This window comes from Cherax quadricarinatus, chromosome 78 (assembly GCF_038502225.1).
Source record: "Cherax quadricarinatus isolate ZL_2023a chromosome 78, ASM3850222v1, whole genome shotgun sequence".
NCBI classification, from domain to species: Eukaryota; Metazoa; Arthropoda; class Malacostraca; order Decapoda; family Parastacidae; genus Cherax; species Cherax quadricarinatus.
In genome coordinates, this window is record NC_091369.1 from 14,734,315 (window position 1) to 14,747,880 (window position 13,566).

A 13,566-nucleotide genomic window follows, 5' to 3' on the forward strand; every position below is an offset into this window, starting at 1 on the left:
TATTTCGAAGGAATTTAGCTTATCACTTACTTATCAGTCCTGTATTTTTTTCTTTTTTAATTCTTTCAGTCCTCACCCTTAAGTTACAGAATATGGAAGGCAATCAACCCTGATTACTACCCATTGCCCAGGAGCTTTACTCAACCCTCAGGCTCTAGTTCATCATCGTGAAACAATGTTAATTACTTAGAGACATTTATGGGAATTGCATTATATTACGGAAACATAGTATCATTTCGTTGTCTTGATTGAAAATAAAAAAAAAATGGCCCAGTGATAACATTAAACCTCAGATCGAGAGTTACCTTTAAACTCGGGAGAACACTGTACGGCACTGACTATGATACAGTATTGACGACCTGACTGCCAGGTTCACTTTTTGATACTATGTTATAAACTTAATTATCATGTCCGTTGACTGTTGATACATGATTTGAGAATCTTACTGTTAGTACTTCTGACAGGTGATATAATACTGAGGATATGACTGTCAACTTTTCTTCCTTTTGATACTGTGTTAAAAACACTATTATCAGGTCCGCCGAATGATATATGTTTAGGGACCTTACTCTCAGGCCCGCTGACTAGTGAACCCGATTGTCAGGTTCGTTGATTGGTGATACAATGTAGAGGACATGACTATCTGGCCAACTAATTGGTGATACAATGTAGAGGACATGACTATCGGGCCAACTGATTGGTGATACAATGTAGAGGACATGACTATCTGGCCAACTGATTGGTGATACAATGTAGAGGACATGACTATCGGGCCAACTGATTGGTGATACAATGTAGAGGACATGACTATCTGGCCAACTGATTGGTGATACAATGTAGAGGACATGACTATCGGGCCAACTGATTGGTGATACAATGTAGAGAACATGACTATCGGGCCAACTGATTGGTGATACAATGTAGAGGACATGACTATCGGGCCAACTGACTGGTGATACAATGTAGAGGACATGACTATCTGGCCAACTGACTGGTGATACAGTTCAGCTTAACAGAATTAGCGGAACATTCCTCTCATCAGCTCTTGCTCAGCTGTTGGTCGATGCTATGTCTGGGGAGACTTTAATTTCCAAACTCTAATTTTTCTTCTTCTATTCCACCTATGCATCATTTTCATCCAGTAAAAGTTTCTGCTTTTAGCTTCTGTTAAAGATTTTATCTGACCTAATTCCCTCTCTTAAGTACTCGAATATTTTTTCCACTGAAATAAATGAATATTTCCTCATATATCGGTCTCACTGGGCTGTCAGATGTTTTCATCTGAGACTGACACGGATCACCCACCTCTCTAACACACGATAAGTATATCGTGTGTTAGATATATACACGATAAATATATCGTGTATTAGATATATACACGATAAATATATCGTGTATTAGATATATACACGATAAATTTATCGTGCATTATATATATTACATATATACACGATAAATATATCGTGCATTAGATATATACACGATAAATATATCGTGTATTAATATACACGATAAGTATATCGTGTATTAATATACACGATAAGTATATCGTGTATTAATATACACGATAAGTATATCGTGTATTAATATACACTATAAGTATATCGTGCATTAATATACACGATAAGTATATCGTGTATTAATATACACGATAAGTATATCGTGTATTAATATACATGATAAGTATATCGTGTATTAATATACACGATAAGTATATCGTGTATTAATATACACGATAAGTATATCGTGTATTAATATACACGATAAGTATATCGTGTATTAATATACACGATAAGTATATCGTGTATTAATATACACGATAAGTATATCGTGTATTAATATACACGATAAGTATATCGTGTATTAATATACACGATAAGTATATCGTGTATTAATATACACGATAAGTATATCGTGTATTAATATACACGATAAGTATATCGTGTATTAATATACACGATAAGTATATCGTGTATTAATATACACGATAAGTATATCGTGTATTAATATACACGATAAGTATATCGTGTATTAATATACACGATAAGTATATCGTGTATTAATATACACGATAAGTATATCGTGTATTAATATACACGATAAGTATATCGTGTATTAATATACACGATAAGTATATCGTGTATTAATATACACGATAAGTATATCGTGTATTAATATACACGATAAGTATATCGTGTATTAATATACACGATAAGTATATCGTGTATTAATATACACGATAAGTATATCGTGTATTAATATACACGATAAGTATACCGTGTATTAATATACACGATAAGTATACCGTGTATTAATATACACGATAAGTATACCGTGTATTAATATACACGATAAGTATACCGTGTATTAATATACACGATAAGTATACCGTGTATTAATATACACGATAAGTATACCGTGTATTCCCATCATCTCCGACCTTCGTATGATTTTGTTTGACACTTATCCTCCATATGAATTACTGTAATTATAGTCTCCACAGGATGTAGAGGCGTCATGCTGACAGTTGTATGAACACACAGACTTATACTTAGGACTGTATTTCGTATAACTGTCTAATTACCTGGAGTATACCTGGAGATGGTTTCGGAGATCAACGCCCCCGCGGCCCAGTCTGTGTCCAGGCCTTCTGGTGGATCAGGGTCTGACTAACCAGGCTGGTACTGCTGGCCGGACGTAAACCGACGTACGAACCACAGCCCTGCTGATCAGGTACTGACTTTTGGTGCCTGTCCAGCGCCTTTGGTCTCGATTTCGATCAGGGTTGAATTTTCTCAAGTTATACAGAAGAGTCTATCTTCCACATAAAGCTAGCTGTCAGGTCTTATAACCAGTGATATAATGGTTGCGGACCTGACTATCAGGTTCGCTGACTGGTGATACAATTTAACCTGACAGAGGTGGCGTAAAACTGCTCTCATCGCTTCTTACCCAGCAGATGGTCGATGCTCCTGGTGGGGAGATTTTGCCATCATTTCTCTCATTTTATGTTACGTTTTCCCTTCTGCATACTTTACTTCCAATAAAAATGTTTTCGTTCTTTTAGCGTCTATTCAAGCTCACCATTTTTTATGGTATTATATACAGTGAATATAAGACATACGTGCAACATCTGGGTATCTTTACTGTTGACGTTTCGCCATCCAGTGGCTTTATCAATACAGATTTTAGGACATAATTATATACAGCAAATCACCTCAGTATTAGACAGAAGAATCCAGCTGCGCAACAACACGTCACTGTAAATAAAGAAACGCACTGTTAGACATGTCTAATTCATCATCACATGTTGCTGCTTATCCCATACAGGTTTAAAGCTTATTTTCGATATATTAATGGAAATAATTACACACACACACACACACACACACACACACACACACACACACACACACACACACACACACACACACACACGCACACACGCACGCACATACGCACGCCATTAGGAGAGACGTTGTACATAGCACCCAGCTCTCTGACATACAACCTCGCAGCTTTACGCGATTGTCTATGCAGCACCAGAATTTCCTGTTCGTATTTTATATGCACTCAGTCGCAACTGTAATATGTGTAATTGTACACGTGCCCGTTAATGCAAATATCTAATTAGCCAATCATGTGGTAGCACCTCAGTGCCTAAAAGCATGTACATATGGTCAATAGGTATAGTTGTTGTTCGGGCCAAACATCAGAACGGGGAAGAAATGTTATTTAAGTGAATGCGGCCGTAGAATGACTGATGGCGCCAGACCGGGTGGTTTGAGTATCTCAAAACCTGCTGATTTCCCGGAATTTTCATGCACAACAGTCTCTAAGAGTTTACAGAGAATGGTGTGAAAGACAAAACATCCAGTGAGTGGCGAAAACCCCTTGCTAATGAGAGAGGCCAGAGGATAAGGACCGGACTGGTTGAAGCTGATAGTAGTTCAAGCAACTATGTTCTACAACAGTGGTATGTAGAAGACATCTCTGAACGCACAACACGTTGAACTTTGAAGTACACGAGGCTAGCGGTAAACGACCATGCCGGGTTCCACTCCTGTCTGCTAAGAACAGGAAACCGAGGCTAAAGTGGGCACAGGCTCACTAAAGTTGGACGGTAGAAGATTGGAAAAATATCACCTGGTTGGTTTGACGAATCACGATTTCTGCTGCGACATGCAGATGGTAAAGTCAGTATTTGGCATAAACCTTTCGGATGTGGTGGAATGGAAGATTCGCAGCATGATTGTGCAGCTGACAAATATTTAGCAACTTCGTGACACTTTAAAGTCAACATGGACCAGAATCTGTAAGGAATGTTTCCAGTACGTTGTTGAATCTATGCCACGAAGAATTCAGGCTGTTCTGGGGGCATAAGGGGTCCCCTGCCCCCTTTTACCACCAGAAGGGTGTACCTAATAAAGTGGCCACTGAGTGTATGTTTGCCAAATAATAACCTATATGGAAACAGAAGCATGGAAAATAAAGTTGATCTGCATATTTCGACCCCCCACTAGAAGTCCTTAGCAGACGCAAAAAACGAGATGGGAACATGTTTATACAGGGAGGGTGTGGAAGTGAGTATAGATCTATACTATAGATCGTCAGGTTAGCAAGCGAGTGGGGTGTCGGATCAGGAAACGAGTGGGACATCAGATCAGGAAGCAGACGAGTGTAAAGCACCAGGTCAGCAAACAAAGAATTGAAACCAAACTCCAACTTGGGCAAGTAGTTCCACTGTACTGTTACTCTGAAACACATACTGGCGTTCTGAATTAGATGCCATGCTGGTATACCCTTCTTAAGGGATATTTAAAAAAATCTAGTTGCCATTGTTCCTATGAGATGTTATAATTAGGCATAGTGGCTATCGAAATGATTACATGGTTTTCGTTAACAGCTGCAGTGTGATTTGTGTGTAATGGTGGCAGCTTCTCAGTAAATATTGTGATAATAATTGTTAAAATGTTGAATAACGCCTGAATTTTGTTGCCCATAACGAATCACCCTTTTGTGTTCAATGATCCTGGTTAATAACGTTCTATCAGTTTGCAGGATGTATACTTGGCTGTAATATTTACACGGTGTCTGATAAATTCCTGGTGCACTGTGTGGCACTAGTATATGTTTCTTGTAAAAGTGATTTGCCGGGTCACATTGTTAAGAGTATTGACTGTTCCTTGGTGGAAGGGCACCATGAGTTCTGATTTACTGGGTTGAGACGAGTCTTTGTGAACTGAGATCTTATAATAGCTGGTATTTGCTTTCTTTTCGCCTTGTTGATGGACCACTCAAGATATCCTTCTGAGAAGTGTGCTTTGATGTCAACATTTTTTCAACCCCTTTATACTCACTTCTAATATATTAGAAGCTACAGTGTTGCGTGTGTTATTGTATATTCTGTTAGTGAGTTCTAAAGTGCTTTATATATCATGGCAAACCAGGTCAGACAGTAAAACAGTTTGTATAGCACTGGTAGACGATGCTAGTGAGTTCTACAGTGATTCATACATGATGGCAAACAGCGTTTGTGAAGCACCCATTGTGGTATACGGATAATAAATAAGTGGAACGAAGATATATTGAGATATATGAGTTTGCTTTTCTTTCCCTTACTTCATCTAGCTTCTCTCTCTTATACTTATGTTCTCTCCATGACTCTCTCTCTCTCTCTCTCTCTCTCTCTCTCTCTCTCTCTCTCTCTCTGTTTCCATGTGCTCTTTTATCCTCATATTTCTAGCTGCTATTTCCTTTTTTCATCTTCGCCTCACTAGGTTTCGACAAGCTTGCTCCATAACACCAGACAACCTCCTCGGTGCGCTCACTATGTCTTTCTCAGTGTGTTCTGTGCGCAAAAGGCTCCTGGGTGTTCAGCAATTCTTGACGGCAGGATTCCCGCTTGATGTAGTGGACACCAGGCGATGTCAACAGCCATGGAGTGGAGAGTGGAAACAAGGATGCTGAAGCGCTGGTGTATTCTTCTGAACAATGTGCATAAGGTAGTGGAGGAGCCATGAGAGTCAGAGAGTTTAAGTTGGGTGATTTTTTCCCTAGGAAGGATGTTTAATTCAGGCTGTATTTTTATTTTCTATTGAAATTCACGAAATATATAATGAGCCAAGATATGAGCAAGAAAATGAACAGATAATGAGAAGGAATGTGTAGGAAGGAGTAGGAAAAAACAGAACATGATTGTATGAATATTACACAGTACTAAATGGAAAGTATTTGCAATTACTTTCCTTTTAAATATTAAGAAAAGTGATGTAGAATATATTATATCACCAAATTAGTCAGGTATAGCGGTGGACTTGCAACATTGTCAGCGGTGTGTACGCCAACAATCTTATACAATGATTGTGTTAGAATGAACACGTGTATATGGTTAAAAAGGTTAAAATAACAATAAAGAGAGGGTATTGTAGGCATTCGTTTATTTAATAATTATGTGTGGAAGGCTGGAATAGCAACTGGAAGAGGAGGAACGGAATGTGTATGTAGAAAAATGGATAAAAAAAAGATAATTTAGAAATAAAGAATAAGTTTAGATATGCTGTCAAAAGGCATTGGATAATTACAATTTGTAGAGGAAATAATTCAAGGATATTTAAACAGTAGACATTCCATAACAGTGGACTAAGCAAGCTTCCAAGCAGAACACTGGCACTGTCTTGTAGACTGCGCAGAGCCAGAGACTCCAAGTGCATGCAGTTATGCTAGAAGTTCCTGATGCCATACCTTGTCGAACGTGCCAGAAATATCCATTGTTATTACATAGCTGATCTTGGATTCATCCAGTGAGGTTGAACAGATCAGCTAAAGTATTACATTTTCTGAATCTCTAATGGCGGTTGCATAAAAATCGAGTGAGAGTAAAAAGAACGTAATTTGTTATGACGATAACAGTGAAACTGGTCTGTAACTGTTAGTTATCACTGTTCTTCTTACGTGAACTGGGCCTATTTGTTAAATAATGAAGACCATTTATCTGTGTTAAGCAGAGTGGATATATTCGAGTGAAGTGACGCTAGCTGGCCACCACATCTACTAAGCAATCTTGGGATCACTTTATCTGGGCTCATAGCATTTTCTTGTTTCAGGGATTTAAGGGAGAGATAACCTCATCTTGTCTCATTGTTACTTCCTGACAACTTTGACATAGTCCTTTTGGCTATCAATGGAGGTTCCTGAACTGGATCAGGGACTTGCATCTTGTCAATAAAATCTTCAAGGAGGTCAGATTTTTCTTGACTGCTGATAGCAATAAAGTCATCCTTCTGATTGAGAGGTGGAATAAAGCCAACAGGTGAATATCCATTTCTCTCCTTGATCAAGGATCATCCGATGCCGTCTATCTAGAGATGGATCAGTTTTGAACTTTCTCCATTTGCCAACAGGTTTGCCTGTGGAGCTTTCCATTAAAGGTCGTAGAATGCTGCTATTTACCAGTAGCAGCACTAACGCAGCAATGATAGCCTACCAAAGGTTGATTTGAAGGCCTCGCTACATACTGAAGGGTTGGGATATACTTGTGTTTGAGACTAAAAACATCACCTCTTCGGATGCAGAAAGGGACAGCTAATTTCCTTTTCCCCACAACCAAGTTGTTAGATGATTAATCTCATTACTCTGAAGTATCAGTATAGTATAGACAACAATGTGATCAGATGAGCCAGCATATCTAAGAGGTTTGCATGTGACTTTGCCTTCATGCAAATCAGTTACATCTGAGTCGAAGGAACCAGAGATATGAGCAGGAAAATATATGAAGATATATCCAGAACTGTAAAGTTATCAAAATCCCTCTGTACAAGGTGCTATGTGAAAGTTCTCAACTCTAATTTTCGCGTACTTCCTGAATGAAATATGAAGACGGCACAGATCACGTTGCCTAGTAGTCTCGTTTGTGAAGTGGCGTGGCAATTTTCAGTGGAGTCGATCATTGCGAAGAGGATACATGGGCTATTTTTTTTTTTTGTAGCGTCAGTGCGTTGATTCAATTTTTTTTGCATATAAAAGAATGGAATCTTGAAAGGAAAAAGTGTGTGTGTGTGTGTGTGTGTGTGTGGGGTTGTGTGTGTGTGTGGGGTTGTGTGTGTGTGTGTGTGTGTGTGTGTGTGGTTGTGTGTGTGTGTGTGTGTGTGTGTGTCAGATTCAGCAAGTGATAAAACAATGGGTTGGATACAGTGTTTTGACAAGTTTTCTTCATTTAAAGCATACTGAATTCAGTTGTGGAAGATGAGCATTCCGGCAGTAAATCACTCAAAAAAAAAAGAGATGCTAACAATGAAAAAGCGAGGAATGCTCTTCAGAGTATCCAGGACTTTGTAAAGACTATCGGAAATTCATATGGATCATTTCGAAGCCTTTTGACTGAAAATGTAAACATGAGGCAAGTGAATGCAAAACTTTGTGCCCCTCTTGCTAACTCAAGACCAGAAAGACCATAGGGGGTCGTTCCCCACGCTCCCTCCTCCCCAGATCTAGCCCTCTGTGACTTCTGTGTCTCTCCAAAAATAAAAGTGGCGCTCAAGGAGCAGCGTTTCAACGACGTGGAAGAGATTTAAACAGAATTGCAAGCTGTGCTAGACGCCATCAGGAAAGAAGAGTTCCAAAAATATTTCTAGAAGAGACAGAGGCGCTGGGATCAGCGTATAGCCTCCCAGAGAGAGTGAGTCAAGAGAGAAAACTTTTACTAGGTGATTAGGCAAGCCTATTTCTTTTTCGTGGCAGTTTAGGAACATTTTGATTGCACCTCGTATAACAATATTTCAGACTGCCAAAAAATTATAACATTTTTGGCATTTACACTGAAGAATAAGGGGAGTCGACATTATCCATCAGAATGTTGTGTTTACTAGCTGACATTGTGGTCTGTACACTGAATATGCTAATATAAACATACCATGATTTATGCATTGAGAAGATTTTCATCCCGGATTAAAATCAGATCAAATTAGCATAGCATGTCCGAGGTAGTGATTTTCACTATAAACTCAAGCATCACCAAATATAATAAGATTTGTACTTAAAAAGAACCATTACAATCCTTCTCATTGAAAGTACAGCGGCAGCTTGTGATGTGCTGGAGTTTTCATAGAGGTGAGTTGTATATCACATAGCTATTTGTGTGTTACGAATTCAGATTGTGGAAGGGAATATATTTTATTTTATTATGTTGTTCAATACAAGTAAAGAGTAAAATACTTTTTACTAAAACCTACCAACTTTTAATTTTTCTACATATTTTTTTGTATTTTGTACTACAGTTGCCAGCGTTTGGAGTAATAAACTAACAAGTGAAAGACGTCGTTGTATTGTTCCAATTTAGTATAGTTATAATTAATGAATTGTATAATAAGCATACTTAAACACAAGGGGAAAAGGAAAGGCGTTGGGTAGGAAATTGGCTAGTCAAAAAAGTTCTACGATATTTATGGTACACAGTAAACAAGCTGATAAGACATATGTGCAACTCTTGGCAGGATTTTTCTAGGCAATTTCAAACTGGAGACACTGATAGAAATGAGATAGTTTTAAGGTGTTCAGTCCCTTTGTCTTGAAAATTTAAAAGTAGTTTTGTTTTATATCCTTAATTAAAAGCATTCATTCTCTTAGCCTAAAACAGAGGTGGGGGGGGGGGAGACATAGATTCTGGAACTATGGTAAAGTGTAGCAGTTAGAGATGGCTTCACAAGAGGGTGACACCTGCAAATTGAAGTAGGTGATGTCGATAAGTTTGACCAGCCTTTAAAAATAGATTAATGTTAGTCAGAGGTATTTAGCTTCAGAGTTGCTGAAGATATCCACAGCTCCAAGATTCCTTCGCTGTATAACCTTTGTGGTTTAGCGCTTCTTTTTGACTATAATAATAATAATAATCCTAGATTCTTTTACTGTTTAGGGAAAGTATCATTTACATGGTACATAATACCTACAAGCTGAAAAATACGACACATTTGGGAATCGTTATTGTCCAAAACGTTTCTCCTGTGAAACGGGATTCTTCAGTCGATAGTGGAGACCTGTAAAATAGTGGGGAGGTAATTTTCAAGCGTTCGCCTCTGGTCCTAGCATAAATCTCCACTCTAATGCCTCTACTTTAAGCTGAGAATCTGAAGATCTTCAATAAAGATTAAGAGCTGAAACACTATCAGATCTTCAAGGCTAAGGGAGGGAATACTATCAGATCTTCAAGGCTAAGGGAGGGAACACTATCAGATCTTCAAGGCTAAGGGACGAAATACTAAAAATTCTCCAAGACTAGCGGACGGCACACTATAAACCCTTCATGGCTAAGGGACGACGCACTATACATTCTTCAAGAATAAGGGACAGAACAATATAAATTTTTCAGGGTTAAGGGACAGTACACCGTACATTCTTCAAGGCTAAAGGACAGTATATCAATTCTTTAAGGATTCGGAACACTATAAATTTTTCAGGGTTAAAGGAAGAAACACATTCTTCATTGCTAAAGGACTGAACATATTAAAATTACCGACAAACTATTTCCATTACCTCCAGTATGAAAGTCGCCTCTAAAGAAGACTGCTGCACAGGCTAAGAGTTTTGGAAATAGATAAGTGTAGCACATTTGCCTTATTCATCTAAACATTTTCACTACCGCTGCTTCAAACATTAATTAACAAAACACACCATGAGCACAAGGCGACAAGAACATAGTTTTTCCCCTTGTGAGCACAAATAATTTAGTATGTACTCAGGCACACATTACTCGCCAGCTACAGGATGAAGTGCTTTTGAATGCGACTCTGTCAGACCCTCCGACTGGTGATACAGTGTTGAGGACACGACTCTTGTCAGGCCTGCTGACTGGTGGCCCGCTGACTGGTGATACAATTTAACATGACAGAGGTGGCGCAAAATTGCTTTCGTCGGCTATAGGTCAGTTGCTGGTCGATGTTCGGGGTGGGGGAGACTTTTCTTTACTTCTATTCCTCAAGTTTTTCTCTGCACGTGTTCTTTCAGTGAAAAACTTTACTATTATTGAACCTTTACTATTATTGCACTTTAATTTTTTTTATTCAACTTGTATTAAATATTATTTTCTCGATTAAATTCCTTGCCCTCTGTACTCGGCTGTCTTTATGGTGTTGTGGTGCAGGTTTATGGTGTTGTGGTGCAGGTTTATGGTGTTGTGGTGCAGGTTTGCTCACATTTCTACCTTTGTGTTGTCCAAAATGCATTTTTGTTTTGAGACTGACACTATAGACTGACACTATAGACTGGCAGTATAGACTGGCAATATAGACTGGCAGTATAGACTGGCAGTATAGACTGGCAGTATAGACTGGCAGTATAGACTGGCAGTATAGACTGGCACTATAGACTGGCACTATAGACTGACATTTTAGACTGACATTTTAGACTGACATTTTAGACTGGCACTATAGACTGACATTTTAGACTGACATTTTAGACTGACATTTTAGACTGACACTATATTGACACTTTAGACCGACACTTTAGACTGACACTTGAGAAAAACACGGGCCACGCCGTAGAACACACAATCCTACCTACATCTCTTAGCCATTTATACATACCAGCTTTGGCCTTTTAGCTCATTAATCTTGCCTTCAGAATTTATTACTGTAATTATAATCATCGAATACTTGATTACGCAAATTTTGTTTAGAACAGTTTCTACTACTGTGTTCGATACTAATTACTACGTAATTAGCAAATGATAATTACTACATAATTAGTATCGTAGGTCCCATAGGCCTGTCCTTTTCGCGTCGGTAAGGATTAAAATACATCGAGTGTGGAGGCTGCTAAATAAGAGATAACTCACATTATCATTCCTCTACGCCTCTCACCCATTATTTACCTCTTTTTTTTAATCATACTTTCGTTTTTTAAGCATTATTTGTTCTCGCATTTGCGATATTTTATTTTTTGTCCACTCATTTCTTTTTTTTTCTGAGTATTTCTGTCAATACAAGTTACGTGCATATTTATATTCATTCAGATCATCTAAATATTAAAAATATTTCATCACTGATGGTTAGCCAGAATATTTTGGTACGTATTTTTTCTGGTGACTCTAGTTCACATTTTTATAAATTTTTAAACTTCTTGAATGGTGAAGAATGAGGCACTTGTGCAATATTTCGGAATAATCATTTTGTGGAAACGTTTCGCCAGTCAGTGGTTTCTTCAGTCCAGTACAGAGAACGGTGGAAGAAGAGGAGTTTTAGGTAATCAGTCCCTCAACCTGGAGTTGATGTGTTCAGTCGGTCAAATTCCTCATTTTCCATTGTTCTCCCCTGTATTTGACTGACGAAGTCACTGGCTACCGGTGTCTCATTCTTCAACTTGTGGGTTTTCTAAACCATTTACACCATTTCTTGAAGAGCGTTCTGATGCTGGTGAAGAACTGATTATAGAAGAAATTGAAGTTACCATCATGCAATGCCTATTAGCTAGGCACTGCTGGACGAGGCTGCAGGGGCGCTGACCCCCGGAATACCTTCCAGGAAGACTTCAGATAGCATTTTTTCCTGGATACACTGACATTGCAATATAATTAAAAATTGAGTTCTATGTACCTTACATTTAATTTTGTTGGTCACTTCGTTTGTTTTTACCAACTGAGGTTAAATACCTCACTGAAGGTCCCAGCTTTAAACTTCCAGCAATATTTTTTCATGTCTATCATAGTGATTTTATCACTTTAGTTAAATAGTTATGTAAGCTAGATGTGTTTTGGTCGCTGTGCGGTTCTGGTTGCTGTGCGAATCGACAAGTGTTCCCATATTCTATCTCACTGCGCGCGAAAAGGAATATGCGTGCGGCAGAAGATCATAATGTAGTTAAATATCAGTATTTTGAGCATATAGGTGCCATTCATTAGTTAGAAAATGATAACTAGCATCTTCAATAAAAATGGAAGGTTGAATTCTACTGAACCTAAACTAATACGAACCATCCACCGAGATACACCAGCTATGAAAGTTGAAAGCCAATTAGATGAGGCAATCTCTAGTAATTGCACATAGACCAGTATGCTAATATACGCATCCATTTTTAAGTTTAAGACCTGTCAATTCTATTTAAGGCCACTCGGCTGTATCCTCTGTTCATCAGTGGTGGACGTTTGAAGCCGATCGTATTGGTATTCACAAATTTTTGCATGAAAATCAGCATTTCCATTATTCCAATTTCCTTAAAAATGGGAAATTGGCACCTTCACATCCCATTATAACACCAGCATTTAGGATTTGAAGTCGATTGGAAAAAGTATTCTCCATTCTTCAGTCACTGCAGCGAATCAAATTTCATAAAAATGGCCAATTAATATTTACATAATCCATAATCAGCGCTAAGCATTTCTTAAAGGAAACACATATGTTAGGTTTGAAGCCTTCCAGAGTATGAATTCAATTATCACACAGAAGCCATCAATATCCAGTTCATTAGCTTTGTTATTAAACTTCAGGTAACCTCGTAAAGGAACTCTTAAACAATTTCTAAATTATTACATATCCCCACATAGGTTTCAACACTATCTTGCCTCCTTTACAATCTCTC